Source organism: Elephas maximus, chromosome 6 (genome assembly GCF_024166365.1).
Source record: "Elephas maximus indicus isolate mEleMax1 chromosome 6, mEleMax1 primary haplotype, whole genome shotgun sequence".
NCBI classification, from domain to species: Eukaryota; Metazoa; Chordata; class Mammalia; order Proboscidea; family Elephantidae; genus Elephas; species Elephas maximus.
Genome location: NC_064824.1, coordinates 41,025,921 through 41,040,525, shown reverse-complemented (window position 1 = coordinate 41,040,525; position 14,605 = coordinate 41,025,921). Strand labels below are relative to the sequence as shown.

General features: G+C 39.5%; 1 long non-coding RNA gene across 1 annotated transcript in view; it reads right to left on the bottom strand.

Moving 5' to 3' along the window:
- LOC126077672 (uncharacterized) overlaps positions 1–6,654 on the bottom strand; it is a 36,075-nt gene extending 29,421 nt beyond the window's left edge. Inside the window, exons 1-2 of the long non-coding RNA XR_007517824.1 lie at positions 6,496–6,654; positions 5,541–5,600 (exon numbers count right to left, since the gene is read on the bottom strand). This is a non-coding gene — a long non-coding RNA (uncharacterized LOC126077672). The remainder of the gene's footprint in view (positions 1–5,540; positions 5,601–6,495) is intronic.
- Between the last annotated feature and the right edge of the window lie 7,951 nt (positions 6,655–14,605).

Sequence of the window (14,605 nt, the reverse complement as noted above, 5' to 3'; positions counted from 1 at the left end):
TTTATTCAGCTCTTGGCTTCTGTAACATCAAACAGCACATTTTCTTCAAATGGTTTCATCAGTGGACCGGTAACCTCTTAAACTGATTGACTCAAACATGTCACTTATTTGATGATTGGAGGTTTATAAACTATCCCCCATGTTTTTCATCTGTCAACATGTTACATACTTCTCACAGTAGATTAAAAGGTAACATCTATTCCCATGCTTTCTCTACAGATAATTTTAATTTTTTCAAGTCATATGAAAACACAGGAAATGAATGGGCTGCTTGATTTTCATTAAAAAATTGTCTTGGAATTTGGAGTTAATTGTTTTTATTAAGCATTTAAAAAAAAAAAAGATAAATGCTCTTAAAAAGAACTGAACAAGTTACTTTTGACCAGGATGATATGCGAGCATGCAAACTTATTCAAAGTAATAGACAAATGAAAAGCAAATGATGCCCTCACTGTCATCCAATCGATTCTCACTCATAGTGACCCTATAGGACAGAGAACTGCTCCATAGGGTTTCCAAGGCTGTACTCTCTAAGGAAGCAGACTGCCACATCTTTCTTTCGTGGGGCTGCTGGTTGGTTTGAACTGCTGACCTTTTAGTTAGCAGCCAAATCCTTTAGTTAGCATGTCCAAATCTGAGAGAAAAACAATAGCAATTGAGCCAACGTTTAATAAAAAGTAAGGAACTATTCTCAGTGACTTGACAAAATAAAAAGATGGATGCTTTCCCTGAATTCCAGATACCTTTCTAATCTCAGAGAATGCACAGCTGAGCAGAAACAATTTACCAACATTTGCTTTCAAGAGTGGGAGGGGTAGTAAACACAGAACCCTCAGCTCTGAGTCCGCACTCCCTAAAGTTCACATGGGCCTGCTTAGTTCTGAGAATGCATATATTCCTTGATATCCTCTGTGTCCCTGGAAATCTGTTAATATTTAAATCATGGCACTCTTGGTGGAGGAACATTGAAGAGAAACTGGAACTGTAAAACCCTCCCTGGAGAAAAAGGGACAGTAAAAGGACAAGCGCAAGTAACAGATCTCTCTCCCTAAACACACCATGGGTGAAAAAGGGTATTTAGTCATCTATATACACCTTGACCACTTAATGTAAAAAATGGGATAAATACCCCAAGATGGTGTATCAGGCAGGGTCACAGCCAAAACAGATGTCTCATTTGAGCTTGGCGATTAAGAAGAGTTTAATAAAAGGATTAATTACAAAGATGTGGGCAAGGAAACCACCTAGGGTTGGGGTGCACCAGGGTTAGGGACAGCTGAGAGCTATTACACCTTGAGGCCTGAAGAGACAAGGGGAGGGCGGTTCTCAAAAGCCAGAGAGGAGCTGCGTGCAGAGGACCATCCACGGGAGATCTAGAGGGCCACTGAGTACCCACAGCCACTCACCAGGGAGAACTTACTGGAGGAACAAATACCCTGACTCCACTCTCCTCCCACCATCTGCTCTACCACTGCTGTCTGTCTTGCTGGAGAGGGCAGAGGCAGCCCTTGGAATCAGCCTCCCTGGGAGAGCGTGTACTGGGAAGGCAAACGTAAGACAACCAGCATGGGTGACTTCTAATATTTAATCGTGGAAAGGAAACATTTCCTAACATTAATACAAAATGTTGATGGCTTTGTTGGAAAAAAAGCATATGTCATTTTCAAAAAGAACATTTAACAGTACTCCCATGAGTTATCATTTTATATCCTTCTCTTTACCTGGTGCCTAGCATATTGGTGCTAAATAAATGTTGGTGAAATGAATGCATATTAAAAAAAAGGAGGAAAGGAAGAAAGGTGAATTTAAGGTGGAATTGAAGGCGACAGGACAAAGAATAAGTAGATGTCTTCAGCTGTGTTGGTAGCTATCCTCTGCACAGATTCTGTGTTGCTGGGGTAGTGAGAATGCTTGGCTAGTACAGGAGGTGAGAAAAGAGGCTATACAGCAGAAACTGTCCTTGAAGTCACATATATAAAGGCAGAATCTGGAAGGCCCAGAAGTGGGAACTCTCATATCTCCTAATGAACCCCATCTATCCACATGGGAGCAGCATACCATATAGTGAAAAAGAAAGATGCATTATCATACTGTCTTTTCCTGCACCCTGTAACATGGTGTAGCACACATGGTATGTGTATATATATATATATATATATATATGTACCGTAAGTATAAATAGGAGCCCTGGTGGCACAGTGGTTAAGAGCTCGGCTGCTAACCAAAAGGTCAGCAGTTTGAATCCACTAACCGGTCCTTAGAAACCTTGTAGGGCAGTTCTACTCTGTCCTTGGGGTCACTATAAGTCAGAATCAACTCCACGGCAACTCCACGGTAAATATATATATATATATATATATATTTTTACTTACATACACAGTCTGATCCTGAAATAGCTCCAATTCCTTGAGAAAAGATCCTCCCCTACTTCCCACACTCCTCTGGCATTCATTCCTATATCTCCTGATCTTGTATTGAATTTCAATAGGTTTTTAAAAATTGAACATATGTAAGTATGCAAAAGACCCCACTCAGAAGAGTAAAGGCACCAGCGTTTTCCTGGATGAGGGTTCACAGCGGTAGGAGTTGGTAATCAGCTCCAGAAGAGACCAAAGGATATAAAAGGATGATATATGGAGAGAAGGTTGTAAGGGCGTGGAAGAAAGGAAGTGCCAAAATTCACTTCTAAAATATTTTTTTCATATCTTATTTCTTTAGAACCCACCCTAAATATAATCTTTGGTACAAAATCATCTAAGAACAAATAATATGTAAAGGAAAAAAAAAAAACTTTTTTGTGTAGAATTCTACAAAGCCAACTGCCTTAGGATAGAACATATATCCCTCTAGAGCTCTTAGAATCACTTGGAGAGCTTTGAAAAAATATTTGAAATCCATAGGTCCAGGTCCCAACCCAAACAAATTAAACTAAAATCTCTCGGGGAGTTGAGCCAGACATCTGCATGGTTGAAAACTTCCCATTTGATACGAGTGTGCAGTCACAGTTGTACGAAATAGATATCTATTTAGACGTATGACTTTTAGTTGCCTGTCTATCATCTCTTGGAAAAAGGAAACTATTCTAAATAATTTTTGTTTTTGATAAAGTCATCGTCAAGAATTTATTAGAATAATATGTTATATAACTTCAAGTCTTCTAAAAATAAAGGTGGATATTTAATTTTTAAATAGCACCTGTTGTTTAATAAAGTACAGATTTTTTTAACACTTAATAATAAAATGAACCTCCTAGTAAAATAGCCAAGTTTTGGTACCATAGATGTTGCATAGCAGATATTACCATAGCAGATGGAGTTGGTGCCAGAATAATAATGCAAAATATTTATTCAAGCGTCTTCCCTCCCACCCACATCCCCTTTTTTCCTCCTCTCTCCTGTATCTGGGGTCTATTGCACAGAATTTAGATAGCTTAGCAAATTGCAATACAATTTAGTTTGGGTAATGCTGACTTAGAGGAACTGTAAAGACTTTTTCCTCTAAATATTTAATAATTTTATAAATACATCTCTTTTGGAGGTCATTTCAATCAGTAATAGAGGTCATAGTTCTCGAGTGCCTTCCTACAACTTAAAAATCAGTGGCCAGGCAAAGGTTGGGCTATGGGTACAACAGCTTCTGAAATTAAGAGGGGCTTAGTCTTTAGAAGTATGCTTATAAGGTATATAAACCCAGATTAGCTCTGGCATATAAACTACCAAAAATATTCTTGTTAACTGGGCAACATGTTTTCTAAAGGTGCAGAATCTACTTTGTTTCTATCACTTGTCAGAGTTAAGCATAAATAATGTACAAACAAACAAACTGTGCCAGTATAAAATGTAGTATTTGTTTATGAGACACATCTAGAATCTGACAGTGGCCCTCTGTTAACAATATTTAGGCCATAACTATATTGGCCAAATTTTACAAAAAAAAAAAAAATTCTTAAGCTTCGGGTAATGTTTAATCACTTTAAAACTTCCCCTAAATCTGGTTTCTAATCTCCCATAAAATCAGGCCAGGGTTACCAATTTTAGTGATCATAATGTCACAGTAAAATCTAATCAAGAAGAAGCATAAAGAAGGACCTCTTTTACAGCAGGCTACCCTTCTCTTAATCTGGACTTCCTAGACTTTGGCGTTTTGTAAACCAGTAAAGCATCTCCCCAAAATGTTAGAAATTTTGTCAGTCATCATTGAATTTTTAATTTTGCCAAGACATTAAATGTAAGAAATAACACTGTATGCACTATCATCTTTATATCATAAAAGAAAGGACATTTTAATACCAAAAAAATAGGAAGTGCAGAACCTCTCAATAAGGGATAATTCTTTTTATAAGAATGCACCTAATGAAAAATAATTTTTTTTTCTTAATCTTATTTACTGCAATTCGGTGAAATCATCGCAGACCGTCCTGAGTCCACGGACCCCTGTTCTGAGAGTGTTCATTTAGGCTCCTGCCAAGCTGCCAAGAAAACTCAGTAATCTTATTTGAGACCTAACCAAGGAAACCTGGTAGTGCAACAGTTAAGCACTCGGCTGCTAACCAAAAGTTTGGTGGTTCAAACTCACCCAGTGCGATCTGCTTCCATAAAGATTACAGCTTAGAAAACTCTATAGGGCTGTTGAACTCTGTCATATGGGGTCACTATAGGACTTTTGACAGCACCCAAAAACAACGACAGTGTGTTCACCTGGGCTAACACACTTGGCTACTAACCAAAAGGTTGGAAGTTCAACTCCATCCAGAAAGACCTAGCAATCTACTTCCAAAAAATCAGCAGTTGAAAACCCTATGGAGCACAGTTCTGCTCTCACATACCTGGTGTCACCGTGAGTTGATCTACTCATTGGCAACTGGTTATTTTTTAGCAAACTCATGACAGATCTGAAAAGGGTATTTTTCCAGCCTTTCAGAACTCATGGTTCTATCAAAAATCTTACAGTTGCACTGAAAGATTATAACCAATAATAATGCCAGTTTTGCTTCCTTGTTTTTAATTTTATATTTTGTTTTCAATAAAACTTCAGGCAGAAACTTTAAATCTATCAGCTGACCCCGGTGATTCAGAAGAAGAATCCAGGGCTTAAAAGTTTTGCAAGCTTACAGTTTTCCACAATGTTTTGATTTTATAAATTTAGCTAAGCATGGCAAGATTCCCTTATTTTATAAGACTATTTATTACATGATATTCAGGAGAATGGAAATAAAAAATTGTCTTGTTCATATTCTGCAACCCATGCAATTGTAAGCCTCTATCTGCCGTGCCTGAGATAAACTTACCAAAAAAAAAAAAAAACTTACTACTACATGATAAGTGCGTGGTGCAAGCAGTTTGCAACCAGCTGCTAACCTAAAGTTTAGCAGTTCAAACCCACCCAGCAGCTCTGCGGAAGAAAGGTCTGACAAACTGTTTCCATAAAGCTTATAGCCAAGAAAACTTTATGGAGTACTTCTACTCTGTAACACAGGGGGTCACCATGAGTCAATTAGCTAACAACAACAACAAAACTAGGCAGCGTGTCTGTAGACTTACTTTATGATCTTCTTTTCTGTCTTCCCAGTGACATGCAGATTGTTTTTTCTAAGGCAAATCCTTTCAAAAGTTGGAAAAACAATCATCAGATTCAATTTAAAACACTGAAAATGTCCTGCAAAAGAGCAACTCTAGATTTAAACTATAGAGTTTAAGTTAATTGCGAATGTTCTAGCTTTTTATTTGTTTGTTGCTTGCTTTTGTTACAGTACGTTGCCCTCTAGTAAAAACAGCTTTTTTGGTTCTGCTAATAAATATCTCTTCCCTAACTGCTCTGATTTCGCTCCTTTTCAATGATGCATTTCAGGAATGATTGTGCAAACACCCACGTGAATTTGCCCCAGCTTTCCAATTCTACTTCTTTGAATTCATTTACAAAGGATAGAAGATGGTTCAGACTGGAAGGAAACCTGGCAGATTATTTTTCTTTCCTCCAATGTTAAAGACACAACTCACAATGATGAGAAGACAGGTGCGTAAAAAGAAATTTCGAACAGGGACTCCATACAGGTGACAGGAACAACTATGCAAGCTAAGAGTGTCAGCTAAATGACATTTGAATCTAGTAGGAGTCCCTGGGTAGTACATACAAATGGTTAAGTGCTTGACTACAATCGCAAGGTTGGCAGTTCAAACCCACCCAGGGGTACTTCGTATGAAAGGCCTGGCAATCTGCTTTCAAAATATCGCAACTGGCAACTGGTTTTGTTCTTTCTTTGTTTTTTATATTGTTTTGCTTTTTCGCTTAGCTAGCTAATAACACCAAAATAATAAAGGCATAAAAATTAAACTCAGGCCATTTAAATTTTTTTTTTAATTTCTCTTCCGAACACCAAACCACTTGAATGTTTACTATAAATGTAGTTTACCTAGAAAAGAGTAGTCTAACTTCACGAAATACAGTAAACAAGGACCCTGTCTACTATCCAGACGAAGCAGAAAGCAAATTACTCACCATCAATGTGCCCCGATCAAATAGAACTTATGAGGAATTTTAACTTCAATATTTTTTAGCCCACTCCACTCTCTACTCCCTTTCTCTTCTCACTTGTTACTCCCACCATCCATTCCTTCCTTCTGTGATTGGCCAAAATACAATTTTAACTTCCCTAGCCTACAAATACCAGGAGCCCTGGTGACACATTGGTTGAGTGCTCAGCTGCTAACTGAAAGGCTGGCAGTTCAAACCTACCAGCTGAATCGTGGGAGAAAGATGTGTTAGTCTGCTTTCGTAATGATTTACATTCTTGGAATCCCTATGAGGAAGTTCTACTCTGCCCTATAGAGTTGCTATGAGTCAGAATCGACTTGACAGCAATGAGTTTTAGCCTGTCGTTGTTGTGTTGTTGCTAGGTGCCGTCGGTCGGTTCCGACTCATAGTGACCCTATGCACGATAGAACGAAACACTGCCCGGTCCTGTGCCATCCTTACAATCGTTGTTATGCTTGAACTCATTGTTGCAGCCACTGTGTCAATCCACCTCGTTGAGGGTCTCCCTCTTTTCCGCTGACCCTGTATTCTGCCATGCATGATGTCCTTCTCCAGGGACTGATCCCCCCTGACAACATGTCCAAAGTATGTAAGACGCAGTCTCGCCATCTTTGTCTCTAAGGAGCATACTGGCGGCACTTCTTCCAAGATAAATTTGTTCGTTCTTTTGGCAGTCCATGGTTTATTCAATATTCTTCTCCAACACCACAAGTCAAAGGTGTCAACTCTTCTTCAGTCTTCCTTATTCATTGTCCAGCTTTCACAAGCATTTGACGTAATTGAAAATACCATGGCTTGGGTCAGGTACACCTTAGTCTTCAGGGTGACATCTTTGCTCTTCAACACTTTGAAGAGGTCCTTTGCAGCAGATTTACCCAATGCAATGCGCCTTTTGATTTCTTGACTGCTGCATCCATGGCTGTTGATTGTGGATCCAAGTAAAATGAAATCCTTGACAACTTCAATCTTTTCTCCATTTATCATGATGTTGCTTATTGGTCCAGTTGTGAGGATTTTTGTTTTCTTTATGTTGAGGTGTAATCCATACTGAAGGCTGTGGTCTTTGGTCTTCATTACTAAGTGCTTCAAATCCTCCTCACTTTCAGCAAGCAAGGTCGTGTCATCTGCGTAATGCAGGTTGTTAATGAGTCTTCCTCCAATTCCGATGCCCTATTCTTCTTCATATAGTCCAGCTTCTCAGATTATTTTTTCAACATACAGATTAAGTAGGTATGTGAAAGAATACAACCCTGACGCACACCTTTCCTGACTTTAAACCAATCAGTATCCCCTTGTTCTATCCAGACAACTGCCTCTTGATCTATGTAAATGTTCCTCATGAGCACAATTAAGTGTTCTGGAATTCCCATTCTTCGCAGTGTTATCCATAGTTTGTTATGGTCCACACAGTCGAATGCCTTTGCAAAGTCAATAAAACACAGGTAAACGTCCTTCTGGTATTCTCTGCTTTCAGCCAGGACCCATCTGACATCAGCAATGATATCCCTGGTTCCACATCCTCTCCTGAAACCAGCCTGGATTTCTGGCAGTTCCCTGTCGATATATTGCTGCAGCCGTTTCTGAATGATCTTCAGCAAAATTTTGCTTGCGTGTGATATTAATGATATTGTTCTATAATTTCCTCATTCAGTTGGATCACCGTTCTTGGGAATAGGCATAAATATGGATCTCTTCCAGTCAGTTGGCCAGGAAGCTGTCTTCCATATTTCTTGGCATAGACAAGTGAGCACCTCCAGCCCTGCATCTGTTTGTTGAAACATCTCAATTGATATTCCATCAGTTCCTGGAGCCTTGTTTTTCGCCAATGCCTTCAGAGCAGCTTGGACTTCTTCCTTCAGTACCATCAGTTCCTGATCATATGCCACCTCTTGAAATGGTTGAATATCGACTAATTCTTTTTGGTATAATGACTCTGTGTATTCCTTCCATCTTCTTTTGATGCTTCCTGCATCATATAGTATTTTCCACATGGAATCTTTCACTATGGCAACTCAAGGCTTGATTTTTTTCTTCGGTTCTTTCAGCTTGAGAAATACTGAGCATGTTCTTCCCTTTTGGTTTTCCATCTCCAGCTCCTTTGCACATGTCATTATAATACTTTACTTTGTCTTCTCGAGAGGCCCTTTGAAATCTTCTGTTCAGTTCTTTCACTTCATCAATTCTTCCTTTCGCTTTAGCTGCTCGACGTTCGCGAGCAAGTTGCAGAGTCTCTTCTGACATCCATCTTGGTCTTTTTTTTCTTTCCTGTCTTTTCAGTGACCTCTTGCTTTCTTCATGGATGATGTCCTTGATGTCATTCCACAACTCACCTGATCTTCGGTCACTAGTGTTCAATGTGTCAAATCTATTCTTGAGATGGTCTCTAAATTCAGGTGGGATATACTCAAGGTCATATTTTGGTTCTCATGGGCTTGCTCTGATTTTCTTCAGTTTAAACTTGAACTTACATATGAGCAATTGATGGTCTGTTCCACAGTCGGCCCTGGCCTTGCTCTGACTGATGATATTGAGCTTTTCCATGGTCTCTTTCCACAGATGTAGTCAATTTGATTTCTGTGTGTTCCATCTGGCGAGGTCCATGTATATAGTTGCCATTTATCTTGGTAAAAGAAGGTATTTGCAATGAAGAAGTCGTTGGTCTTGAAAAAAATCTATGAATCTCCAGCATCGTTTCTATCACCAAGGCCATATTTTCCAACTACTGATCCTTCTTCTTTGTTTCCAACTTTCACATTCCAATCACCAGTAATTATCAATGCATCTTGATTGCATGTTCGATCAATTTCAGACTGTAGCAGCTGATAAAAATCTTCTATTTCTTCATCTTTGGCCCTAGTGGTTGGTGCATAAATTTGAATAATAGTCTTATTAACTGGTCTTCCTTGTAGGTGTATGGATATTATCCTATCACTGACAGCGTTGTACTTCAGGATAGATCTAGAAACATTCTTTTTGATGATGAATGCAACACCATTCGTCATCGAGTTGTCATTCCCAGCATAGGAGACCACCTAATTGTCCAATTCAAAATGGCCAATACCAGTCCATTTCAGGTCACCAATGCCTAAGATATCAATGTTTATGTGTCCCATTTCATTTTTGATGATTTCCAATTTCCCTAGATTCATACTTCATACATTCCAGGTTCCAATTATTAATGGATGTTTGGAGCTTCTTCTTCTCATTTGGAGTCATGCCACATCAGCAGATGAAGGTCCTGAAAGCTTTACTCCATCCACATCATTAAGGTCGACTGTACTTTGAGGAGGCAACTCTTCCCCAGTCATCTTTTGAGTGCCTTCCAACCTGGGGGGCTCATCTTCCAGCACTATATCAGACAATGTTCTGCTGCTATTCATAAGGTTTTCACTGGCTAATGCTTTTCAGAAGTAGACTGCCAGGTCCTTCTTCCTAGTCTTTCTTAGTCTGGAAGCTCGCTGCAATCTGTCCTCCATGGGTGACCCTGCTGGTATCTGAATACCGGTGGCATAGCTTCCAGCATCACAGCAACACACAAGCCCCCACAGTACAACAAACTGACAGACACGTGGGGGTTTTAGCCTATAAACAATTATTTAATGTTTGTTCCCATAGTATTCTTAAACATTATTTTAGTATTTGATATTCAGATTTAACTTTGAGAAATTTCATTTACTATCATAATATGATGCATCAGAAGAGACATATATAGTCACCTTATAGAGAAAATTGCTCCTGTTATGCAAGATTGTATTGTATTTGTATTAACTGTATCAACAAAGAAAAAGAAAGAAAGAAAAAAACATGCACACCCAAAAATGATTTGGTTACTCATTGAAGCATAAAAAAAAAGTCATGGTGGCATTAATTGGCAGTGCTTATTCAACTTGGGGGGCCTTGGTGCACAGTGGTTAAGAGCTCAGGCTGCTAACCAAAAGGTCAGTGGTTTGAATCTACCAGTCACTCCTTGGAAACCCTATGAGGCAGTTCTATTCTGCCTAATGGCGTCACTATGAGTCAAAATCAACTTGAGAGCAAGAGGTTTGGTTTTTTGTTTTTTATTCAGCTCCATCTGTGAAAGGCAAATACTTAGCCAACAAACATTGAACATCCTGCTTCTATTGTGGAGATAGATATATTAACTTAAATCCATTTACTATTTGAGTCATGTTATGCTGCTGCTGCTGCTGCTGTTGAAGCTTCCTCTTCTTCTTGTAGGAGCAGCAAGCACACTTCTATTAATAAATTAGATGCCCTCGTAGGAAATATTTAGCTTTTATCACAAGGTAATCACTGTACATGACCTATTTAGATATACCATATATGTATACAAATGTTCCTATGTGTAGGAAACCTTTGTGGTGTAGTGGTTAAGAGCTACGACTGTTAACCAAAAGGTCGGCAACTCAAATCCATCAGGTTCTCCTTGGAAACCCTATGGGGCAGTTCTACTCTGTCCTATAAGGTCTCTATGAGTCATAATCAACTTGATAGCAACGGGTTTGTTTGTTTGTTTCAGTATTTGCTAGTTTATAAGACATAATTTAATCTATGGTTTGAATTGAGTTGTCTTCAAGGTAAAAGCAAGCAACACACAAATAAATGTAAAATGTTGATAAGTGCTATGAGATAAAAGAATAGAATATGACAAAAAGAGAATGAGAGAGGAAAAAGGGGAACCTATTTAAGATTGAATGGTCAAGAAAGACCTAAAAACCAATAGCCATCAAGTAGATTCTGGCTCATGGTGATCCCATGTGTTACAGAATAGAACTGCTGTATAGGTTTTCTTAGTTGTAATCTTACGCAAGCAGATCACCAGGCCTTTCTTCCTTGGTGCCAACCTTTAGGTTAGTAGTCAAGTGCAAACCATTTGCATCACCAAGGTACCTCAAGAAAGACCTAGAAGTGATATTAAGCTGAGCTGTGTAAGAGTTCAAAGAAACAGAGAGAGAGAGAGACTTCTAGGCATGAGGAGTGTAAGAAGGTCCTAAAGCAGGTAAATACTCAGCACTGTCAAGGAACTGAGTGTAGGCCATGAGGATTTCCAAAGATAACCAGAGTGTTTGAAGTGTAATTACTGATGGTGAGAATGGTACAAAATGTAGTTGGAAGATGTTGTCTGGCATCAGACCATAAACAACCTTATAGATCACAGGAAGGGGCTTGGATTTTATTCTCCGGGTTATAGGAAACCACTGAAGAAATTTAAGTAAGTAAGTGACATGATTTAATCCATCTGAGTGCTATGTGGGGAATGGATTTACAACAAACAGGAAGATTAGTCAGGTGTTTATCAAGTAGAGATAAATTCCAAGAAAACAGATAATAATTGATTCGAATGGGGTAATGGCAGTGGTGATGAAGAGATATGTATGGGTTCAAAAGCTCTTTTGAAGATAGAATTGATATAGGAGTTGGTTATTCAGTAACTGTAAAAATGACTCCCAGGTATTGAACTTGAACCATAGTGTAGTTGAAGGGACATCATTTAAGAAAAATCTTCAATTAGATAGCTACAACACAGTGGTACTCAGATTAAGCAAACCAGTTATTAAGCATCACTTTCAGAATCAATCTCAAATAGGGCCTTCTTCTATGAAGGTCCGCCCCTTTGAAATAATGTAATGAATTTCAAGAGCAGGCTGAGGTAGTATTGGTATTGTGTAGTTCTTTGAGGACTCTTGCCCATCCCTGCTATTTGCCATATTTGAATAATATTAACTTGGGATTTTAAGAGAGTTAAATATATAACTGTTTTATTTCTTTCTAGATTTGGAACTAAATGAAAAAGAAGACAGACAGAGATCAATAAAGCTGATTTGAGAACTAGGCCTCATATATGTGATCAAAATACTTGCTCACACTCTCCACACCCCCTCCCCCGACACACAGTTCCCATCCCCTAGTGTAGCCTTAGGAAAGCCCACCCGAGGGAACCTGTAGGTTTTAAAAGCAAACAAGCCTACCGTGGACGTGGCTTTGCACTAGCCCAAGGTATAGAAGAAGAGGAAGAGAATCCTCAACACTTATTATCTTTTAATTTTGCTCCATTCAATTTGGAAATATATACCAATGGAGGCCAATCCTTTGTCATTTTCAAATAAAGTAACCTGCTCCTGCTCCCTGGGGAGTTATGAGTAACCATATTCCAGTTTACTAAGAACAGAGCTGAAGAAGAACTAAGATTCAAAATGACTACCATTGTCATTTTGGTCTCATAGCTCATGAGTTGTGTGTTTTTGGGAATAACTTAATCCCTGCTAGGGATCAAACATGATAAAGAAAAGACATGCTTTGGAAATACAGTCATAGGTTGCTTAATGTCCACAATACATTCTGTGAAATAAGACATTATCTGATTTGGAGTTGTAGGAACACCATATTATATACATAGCAAAGCTATCTGGGACACTGTAGTATACTTGTACTGACTCAATAGCCAAGATGCTGTACACACCCAGTAATATATTTCAGCTAATATATCTGATAACATAATATAGGTTATATATGTACTGTACGAAAACCCTGGTTGCATAGTGGTTAAGTGCTATGGCTGCTAACCAAAGGGTTGGCAGTTTGAATCTGCCATGTTCTCATTGGAAACTCTGTGGGGCAGTTCTACTGTGTCCTGTAGGGTTGCTAAGAGTCAGAATCGACTTGACGGCACTGGGTTTCACTGGGTACGTACTGTACAGTTATACACGTGGCAGCTCGAGACACCACCTCCTGCTGGGACCCCTGGGTCCCTGCTCCAGGCACCTCCTGCCCGTCCAACCTCAGATGACTATCCAACCTTCCAAGCCTTCAGATCCCTGTGAGAATGCTCACACATGTGCACGTGTGCATGCACACACACACAGACACAGACACACATGCACATGCCCTGCCACCAGGTCCCCCAACTGATAGCTCTCAGCATCCAGACACTTGGGTCCCTGCCTGCTCACCTAGAACCTGATTCTAGCTCCAACCTCCAACCCTGGCCTGGTGCTGGGAGAATTCCACTGGCCAGTGCCCCAACATCCTGCATGCCCTCCCATATACCTGATGACGTCAGTGGAGCCCGTTCCTCACCCCTCAGGACCGCAGGAAAGCTCCACTCAGGTCAGGGCAGCATGGCATGTGGCTGTGGGAGAAATGGCATCCCCAACACTGGCTTCAACAAGAGACGTGAGATACATGTGTTGAATTGCCTATGCCTGGTTAAGTCCACTACGTCCCATTCTCCTATTGGAATTTCTGAACTCTATCATAACCTTATGGGACCATATATGCAGTCAGACACTGTCCAACTGCATATATGGTCCCATAAGGTTATGATAGAGTTCAGAAATTCCAATAGGAGAATGGGATGTAGCATATAACTATAGTAAAAGTATGGGGTATTATTCCTCCTGAAGAGTTTGCCAGTGCCCCTTCTCACTCGTACCTTGAAAAAATACGAGGCCCTTTAGCATTTTGGTGCCCTTCGTTAGGTCACTTAAACTTTTAGGCACAAGTTCATCAACTTTAAAATGACAAGTTGTATTTGGATAATTGCAGTCTTCAGATATCATCTAAATTGGAAGGCCAATATGTAAAACCTATTAAAGCTGAGCTGCTGATTGGGAGGTCTGGAGTTCTGAAGATCCTCAGAGAGCATCTTAAGACTCCAAGGAGCACCGTCTCTTTCGTTCCAACATTCTGTGTCCCTGTGGCAGCTACACAGTCACTTCTCAGTAACTGAGTGGCCACATCCAAAGAACCAGACAGTGGTTTTCCCCTTTGAAAGTGTGTTGAAAGGTGTACATCCATTGTGCATCCATGTCAGGAAAAAGAAGTCAAAACACAAATAGGTTTGGGGTTGGGGACGCCTCAAAAGACAAGAAGATGAGAAGTATCATGGGTGTATATTGGGTTGATAATAAAAACTCTAGCAGAGCTTAATTTCTTTTTTGCACAGATTTGTGCTAGTATTTTTACTAATTATCTGCTTGTTTTGATTTCTATAATTTGTGAAGTCTATTTGACTCTAAAGTCTTCTTGCTAGTCCACAGGAACAATTAGAAAAGAAAGCATAATTTTTGAGAGG